Raw genomic sequence first — 8,683 nt, 5'->3', positions numbered from 1 at the left:
GGCAACCGGCCCCCTGAATTCAGAAACACAGACCTTATACAAGAGATATGCTTTCACTCAGGGCACAAGAATTCCTGTAGGGAGACGAGAGGATGCTGAGGGGTGGGGCAGAGGGCCAACAGGACACACGGGATGAGCAGAACCTGACTCCATCTGTCCACGGAGAGTAGGTGTAACTTCCACATATTCCTCAGGACACGGGCAGGTTGGTGAAGCATCGGCCCGATCGGCACGGACCCGCACGTGGGGCGGAGCCTCTCCTGGCTCGAGGTCCAGCCTCTCCCCTCCCTCCCTCTCTCACAGCCCCCAGAGCTCTGCCCACTCACAAGAGGCCGGAGTGTCTGGTGCTGCTTTTCTGGTGACTCGCTCCACGTGTACTGTGTCACGTCAGTCTGTTCCCCACAGCCCCTCCTCTGTCTGACATCTTGCAGGCAGAGACGCTGACACCGGCGTTCTGGACGGACTGTCTTCACAAGGGTGCCTCACAGTGGACGGCCTGGAAGTACAGAGATGGAGTTTCCCTCTGCAGAAGGCCAGCAGCCTCCCTTCCCACCAGACAACCCTTGCCTTCCTTGAGCTCACAGTGCCTCTCCTGTGATGCCAGCTGCTGCTGTGCAGCTGTCACGCTGTGGGGACTGAGGCTGGAAGCTGCAGCAAAAAAAGACTGGCACTCAGACTGTTGCTGTAACTAAGCCTTTATCTCTGACCCAGCGCCTTGTGTCTCCTGCCAGCACCCAGGACACAGGCATGCTGGCTCCTCACTCACAAGCAGGGGCAATCTCAGACATTCCGCAGTTCTCAACAGGACCTTAACGATGGAAATCTAAATGCACGTGGGAAAGAAGCTAGTGTTAGAGCCTAGGGAACAAGATGAAGGGAATAGGTTCCAGAATCAAGCTGTGGTATATAGACCCCTAATTGCCATTAAATATTTGTTCTCACTTTTTTCTTTGTAAAAATAATCCTAACTATCGTTTTAGCTGAAAACATTATGGCTAGCTAAAATCATACATTTCTCAGTCTGTTTTGTAGCCAGACCTGGCAAATCATGGAGTTCTAGCCGAGGAGACATAAGTGGAAGTGGAAGAGAGTGTTCCTTCATTCTTGCTCCCTTTGTCTTTTTGCTCCCTGGACTGCAGATATAATTGTTGGCACTCCAGCAGCCATATTGTGCCATGAGGTGAATTTGAAAATAGAATTCATGCATAGTGAGTAACAAGAGAGGAGGAGAAGTCCTTGACACCAGGAAGCCACCAAACCACCCATGGACAGACTCCTGACCTCTTCTCATGAGAGAAAAGTAAACTATTTTCTTTAAATCAGTGCTATTTTGGATCTTCTAGTAATCTAACCCTAACTAATACACAAACTCAATTTTCACTAAGTGTAGAGTATATTATAAATCACATTTCCTAGGAAAGGTACCATCCTATGTTTGTTTGACAGTCAAAACATTGAAAAGTGAGGGCTACAATTAAATCACATGCATGTCTCCATGCAACCCAAGAGCAAGCCCATTTTAAACAATTGAATTCAGTTCTATTTTATGAAGAACTTACTCTTACACATGTGAATAGTATGTCTTAGCAATACTTACCTCAACCTACTTAGGAATGGCTTGTTTCAAATATTTTCTAACACTTTGAACATAGAAATTTTATCACCTTAAAAAAGATTTCTTAGGTACTTTGAAAATGTTTCACAACACTGCATGCTGCCAGCACTCCCAATTCAGGCTGGGTCTGGCGGCCAAGCCTGGCATCCCTCCTGTTGTACCCCAGTCAGCCCTGATTTTAATTTCTTGGGCCAACCCCACCAGCACCACACCCTAGGACCTTGCCTCCAGGTGACCACTGCTGCCATCGGCTGCCTTGTGCAGAAGCGTGGTCCTCAATAAACCCTTGCATAGGATATGGAGAAGGAGCAGGGCGGGGCAGTGCTAAGAGCACTCGTGTTCTAGATTCTACCCTAGTCGCCGGGGTCCTAGCTGTGCTGCCATCAGGAATGCATGGGCGTTCTGTCTCCATGTCCTCACCTGATAGAGAAGGAATGATACACAGGCTTTGAGGTTTGACTGAGTAATTCATGAGGAAGAGCTCTGTAACTAGAAGGGTCAGAGTGTCACAAGCTGTGAAGCTAGGATTCCTGACAGAAATCCAATGGAAAAAAGGAAACCAAGGGCTCAGCCTACTGGGCATAGATTGATTTTATAGGGGTGTCAGCCTCTATTACCAGTGACTTCCTGGGGGTCTATCAACCCAAACCTACTAGGATCTTCCTTGGAGAAGGAGGATCTCAGAGGAACTATTTCCTTCTCAAATACCATGAGGAGAACTTAAATGTTTTCCCGGAGTTCTTGGTCAGGACTTTAGAGAGAAGACCAGGGTTCTGACACAGAGCTGCCAACATCAAATGCAGGGGCTCCTTGATTGGGACTGACTTGCCAGCCTGCTCACCCCTGGGAGGTGGCTTCAGTTTACATCCCTGCTTTGCTATTCGCTCTCACATGAGCCTGGTTCCATAACCAAACTTCAGTTTCCTCATCTACAAAATGGGAATAACAACACATACTAGATGCTTGTTACCCTCAATCCCATTCCTCCTAGTTTCTAAAAAAAAAAGAAAAGAATATCTACAAGATCAGAGACCACTGGTTCATGTGCTGGAGACTTGGGGACTGGGCCTCACTTCCAGCATCCTCTCAGGGCCAGGAAGAGATGAAAGCTGACTTAGAGATATGCCCTGGAAAAACAGCTTCAAACATTGTGTAGGATGGGACTCTTGGATGACCTCAAATCAAAGAGACAGGATTGTGAAGTAGACAAAGTCTGTTTTTAGTTCCTCTGTCTCCTAATTCCAGGGCCCTTCTCCCTCCTGAGAAGGTGTCCCTTCTTGGACACTTGGTGTCCCTTGGCTGCTCGTGGAGGCACTGGGTTGTCTTCCCCTCCTGCAGAAGCGCAGTGGCCAGAGTACGTCTCAGCCCCCACCCTCTCATCTCACCCATCCTCATCACAAGTTCCTTATGCCCAAAGCTACCCTCAGTTCAGATGCTTCTCGAGGAAGTGAAGGAGCTAGTAAGCTTCTTGGACTTTCCCTGTTCAAGATAGTTTGCAGTTCCTCCTGTAGGAGATTTTAAGGCTAAGGCACCACCAAGAAGCCCTGTTCCTATCTTTCCTAATCCCATCTTGAACCCACATGTGAGAAGATTTTTATTTGCCAAAGAGGCGAAGTAAAAAGCAGCCACTCAGTGCTTGCCATTGGCTGAAGCCACCAGCGCTGCCTGGGCCTCACTTGAGCTCTGTCAGTGGCTTGTGAACCCGTTACTAGGTGAGATTAGCCTCTAGGAATTTCTAACCTTAAAAAAAAAGGATTTTGAAAATAGGCTGGTATGGTACCATTTTTTTTAAGGCTATAAACTATGTAAGGGTCCACTTAGCCTACCGACAGGAGAGGCACATCTTAGCCCAAAGCACTGCCTCTGCATTCCCTGGTCTAAGACAGGAGACGTTGAGAAAGTGGGGGAAGTCCTTTCAGCCTTAAAGGTTGGGAACAAATCAGTGCTGAAGTGGCAAAATAAAACCACCCATCAACAAAGCTGTCAAAGGACCCAGCCCACCTCAAAGGCCTCTCCCCACACCCACTGAAAACAGTGTAGCAAGAAAGCTGGCCCCCGCCTGCCTGCCCAGCATGGGCACGTGGGACAGCAAGCAGCCAGGTAGGAGGGGAAATCCCTGGTCACAGGCCCCAGGGAAAGATGCTCAAGAGTGGAGACATCTGTGGGCCACTGGAGCCAAGGGGATGATGCCAGGGTTGCTGGGTCGCTGCAGATGACGTCCTGATGCTCCGTGACAAGCAGAGCTGACTGCTGGGGGGCCCCCCACAAGCTTTCCATGCCCCATCCCACACCCCACCCCACAGAAAGCCCTTATCATCTGTCACCCGGGTATTTTCAGCCACACTTGGCTACAGGGAGAAACAGTGTCCACAGTATCATCCTTGACTACAAAGGACATCAGGGCCAGAACGCAGGCCCTTTGAGTTTGAAGATAGCCTTGTTAGCTACTGTGGGGCCAGATCCTCTATTGTCAGTAGAGCTTCTCAAGTTATTTATACCTGTGGTGACTCACATAACATCACACCCCCCCCCCCCCCGCACGCTCCTGCTTTTAGCTGCTTCCCTGTGACACCTCAGAATGAAAGTGAGCCTGTTGTGCACAGTGGCACTTCCAGCATTGGCTGGATGACCACTGTGGGATTGAGGCCTCACATTCTGGCAGCCTCTCCACCTCAGCCCATCTCTCTAATTCCCTGGGGAACTGAATCCATGTCTCATCCTTCATTCTGGAAACTCTGAAAGCCTCCCAATAGGATAAATCACTCCGTGAGGCTCCTTCAACGCCCAAGCTCGACCATGCTTGCAAGGAGTCTTGAAGAACCTGCACAAGGAGGCTGTTGTAAGCATGTACAAATAGATGACACAATTCCAAGGCTTACACCCTCCGCCAAGCTAAACTGCTGTGGAGCAGCTGTGCACATGTGAAGTGATGCCTGGCACCTCCGGAGATCCATAAATCAGCCCCCGCGCACTTTCATCCAATTAGGAGAGTCTTAGAAGAAAAAATCCACAAATTAAGATGTGTCTGAGACATGGATGACATCGCCCTCCCTCTCCAAATGCAAAAATAAATACAAATAAGTCTTCATTTTGCTGGGGCTTCTTTTCAAGGGACATGAGTTTTCCAGCACCTGAATCCTGGCAGAAAACCTCGTTCTGAAGAGAGTCACATTAGGCAGGTTGGTTTATCTTCCTGTACATTGCAGGCAAAAGAGAAACGATTCAACCTGAGAGGCAGTTGTTCTTTAAAAGGAGTTGACGGGTAAGCCAGAGGCCAAACTTTCCATGAAAATTATACGTTCAGGGCCCTGTCTCTGTGCAGTCTGTTCCTTTGTTCTGACTTGTTCATCTGCAGGACAGTGATACATGGCAGAGGTCAGATGGCCAGGCCAGCAGGTGCCTCTCTCCAGCTTTTGTTGGCCTTGCATGAATAAACTTAGCTGGAGAAGTCAGGTCAGACTAAGACAGAGTGAAACTGCATTATTAAGAATGCTGAAGTGGTCACCCCAGTAGGAGACTTAGGTTACTGGGGAAAGCGGAATCACCTTTGAGTCTAAACAAGCTGATAACTCTCAGCTTCTCTTTAGCTGAGCAATGTCAACACAGACAATCCAGTCCACAGCCTGAATGATCCTAGGATGGCATAGAGGCTGCCACTAACATAAGTTAATTGAGCCTTTGCTTTGTGCTCAGTATGGCACTCTGTACTGAGTAGGGATAAAAAGGAAAGTGTAATTAAGTCCTCATTTTATTTTTAAAAAATATTTGTATTTATTTATTTGGCTGTGCCAGGTCTTAGCTGCAGCATGTGGGATCTAGTTCCCTGACTAGGGATCAAACCCAGGCCGCCTGCATTGGGAGCACGGAGTCAGCCACTGCACCACCAGGGAAGTTCCCCTTGCTTTCTTTTAATTCTCCTTTGCAGAGTATAGCCAAGTAACTTAGGCTAGCTCCAAAGAGACTTGCTTTTATAAGGAGACTGGGGGCTCTTCTGGGCTCCTCCCCTATAGGTGGCCTTATGGTCCTTCACAACAGCTTTCAAGGTCAGTGTCAACAAGCATATAAACTGTTAGCTGAAGCTGTTAGAGGAGGGAGGAGAGAGAATGCTGTATCTCTATAGAGAGAGGAGATCCATTTCTTCTGTGGCTGACTCTTCATAGACAATTCTTCAATTTGTTGTTATTGTTGTTTAGTCCCTCAGTTGTATCCAACTCTTTGCCACCTCGTGGACTGTAGCCCACCAGCCTCCTCTGTCCATGGGGTTCTCCAGGCTAGAATACTGGAGGGGGTTGTCATTTCCTTCTCCAGGGGATCATCCTAACCCAGGGATTGAACTCGGGTCTCCTGCATTGTAGGCAGATTCTTTACTGTCTGAGCCACAAAGGAAGTCCAGTTCTTTAATAGGAGCCCCCAAAATGTCATTTGAATAAGTTTACCACGTCCTCAGGGAACTACCAGAAAGAAATGCTTTTATTTGATTTGGGAAAGTTTCTTTATTTAAAAATCTCCCTGTCTTAGAGTCAGGCACATTAAATCCTTCTACACAACTAATAAAATGAAAACATGATGCTCTTTTGGTGGCTGCCACTATTAGAAGGCAGATAAATATATGCTCTGTGGTTGGAACCAAAATTCTATCCTTCCTGATTATAGGAGCAAAACATTTTTATTATAGAAAAGTTGGAAATTTTATGAAAATAAAACTTAAATCACCTAAGTTATTATTATTTTATAGTTTCACCCTATTCGTTTTCTGTGCACACATATTTTCACATAGTTGGAGTCACTGCACCTCCATTTCAGTGTTCTTGTTTGTACCCCTGACATTGTATTTCCAGTATTTTCATGCTTCCTGAAGCACATTTTCAAGTTTGTGGTTCTGGACCCCTTTACACTCTTTAAAAATACTGAGTACCCTGAAGAAGTTTTGTTAGTTGTATCTACTGACATGAATCATATTAGAAAATAAAAGGGTGAAATTTAAGAAATATATTTATTATAGGACTTCCCTGATGGTTAGGAATCCCCGTGCCAGTGCAGAGAACATGGATTTGACCCCTGCTCCAGGAAGATTCCACATGCTGTGGGGCAACTACTGAGGCCCACCACCCTAGAGCCTGTGTTCTGCAACAAGAGAAGCCACAACAATGAGAAGCCTGCACGCCACAACTAGAGAGTAGCCCCCTGGCTGCAACTAGAGAAAGCCTGTGCAGTAACAAAGACCCAGCACAGCCAAATAAAAATAAAACATAAAATACCTTTGCAAGTTCCCTTAGTGTCTGACTTCATGGGAGGCAGCTGGTTCTCCTATCTTCTTGGGCAATCAGTCTACTATGATATGTTGTTTGGGGGAAATATATGAAGAAAATCCATCCTCTATCAGATATATCATTAGCAAAGGGAGAAAGAAGTGTTTTAACAGCCATCTCAGATCATTGCAGCTCTTATTCTCTGACTCTGAACCACAACTGGGCAAGTGGTGTTTGCTTCAAGTTTACATAATGTGATTCTAAAACCCTTCGGCTGACATGTTTCACAGTGCAATATAAAAAAAAAAAATCACAGTAATTAGTAACACCACTGACTCATCAGAAATGCCTCCAGTATTAAGACGCTATCAAGCTCTCACAGTAGCAGACACATTTTTCAAAATTTAAACTTTCACTTGAAAGCACACTGTCACTGGCAACATTCCTTGGAGTAACTGGCTCACTTGGCTCATTTGAAAGAAAAGATACGCCAAAACTCAATCTGAATAACTGCAGTCTGTCTTCCAAGTAAAAACAGTTCTTAACGAAAAAAGAGGTTCATTTAGCTTGTAATGTAGATAATGACACAAGTGCTTATCCTTGTAGGACTTCACATGCAGCGGAAGTGCTTCATGTGACATAGAATATCACTAGCACGCATGCTCAGAGTTGGGATTGAATAAGAGGCACAATTTTTACTAATTCTTCAAGAACACGCTTAATTAAAGTGGGCTTTTTTGGGCTCCTGTGAATGCACAGCGATGAATAATGCAATGCTAACCAACACAGCTGGATACACAGTGCAGTTTCACACTAAGGGACCAGCAGTTTTACCCACTGTTGCCTTTGTACCATCGGTGCAAACATCAGTGCAGTGAAAAAGCAAACAATGTGTTAGCATTATTATGACCTCACAGTTCAGTTCAGTCACTCAGTCGAGTCCAACTCTTTGCGACCCCATGAATTGCAGCACGCCAGGCCTCCCTGTCCATCACCAACTCCCGGAGTTCACTCAGATTCATGTCCATCGAGTGGTGATGCCATCCAGCCATCTCATCCTCAGTCGTCCCCTTCTCCTCCTCTGTTGTCCCCTTCTCCTCCTGCCCCCAATCCCTCCCAGCATCAGAGTCTTTTCCAATGAGTTAACTCTTTGCATGAGGTGGCCAAAGTACTGGAGTTTCAGCTTTAGCATCATTCCTTCCAAAGAAATCCCAGGGTTGATCTCCTTCAGAATGGACTGGTTGGACCTCCTTGCAGTCCAAGGGACTCTCAAGAGTCTTCTCCAACACCACAGTTCAAAAGCATCAATTCTTCGGCGCTCAGCCTTCTTCACAGTCCAACTCTCACATCCATACATGACGACAGGAAAGACCATAGCCTTGACTAGACGGACCTTAGTCAGCAAAGTAAGGTCTCTGCTTTTGAATATGCTATCTAGGTTGATCATAACTTTCCTTCCAAGGAGTGTCTTTTAATTTCATGGCTGCAGTCACCATCTACAGTGATGTTGGAGCCCAAGAAAATAAACTCTGACACTGTTTCCACTGTTTCCCCATCTATTTCCCATGAAGTGATGGGACCAGATGCCATGATCTTCGTTTTCTGAATGCTGAGCTTTAAGCCAACTTTTTCCACTCTCCTCTTTCACTTTCATCAAGAGGCTTTTTAGTTCCTCTTCGCTTTCTGCCATAAGGGTGGTGTCATCTGCATATCTGAGGTTATTGATGTTTCTCCCAGCAATCTTGATTCCAGCTTGTGTTTCTTCCAGTCCAGCGTTTCTCATGATGTACTCTGCATAGAAGTTAAATAAGCAGGGTGA

The 8,683-nt window shown here is 46.3% G+C and overlaps 1 long non-coding RNA gene across 4 annotated transcripts in view; it reads right to left on the bottom strand.

Annotated features, from left to right (window-relative positions):
- Positions 1 to 231: 231 nt before the first annotated feature.
- LOC120855936 overlaps positions 232 to 8,683 on the bottom strand; it is a 46,306-nt gene continuing 37,854 nt past the window's right edge. For all 4 annotated transcript variants that reach the window (XR_005719344.1, XR_005719349.1, XR_005719371.1 and 1 more), the window contains one exon: positions 232 to 496. This is a non-coding gene — a long non-coding RNA (uncharacterized LOC120855936). The remainder of the gene's footprint in view (positions 497 to 8,683) is intronic.

This window comes from Oryx dammah, unplaced genomic scaffold (assembly GCF_014754425.2).
Source record: "Oryx dammah isolate SB20612 unplaced genomic scaffold, SCBI_Odam_1.1 HiC_scaffold_1, whole genome shotgun sequence".
NCBI classification, from domain to species: Eukaryota; Metazoa; Chordata; class Mammalia; order Artiodactyla; family Bovidae; genus Oryx; species Oryx dammah.
The sequence above is the reverse complement of the archived record's forward strand: the minus strand, read 5'-3'. Positions and strand labels throughout refer to the sequence as shown.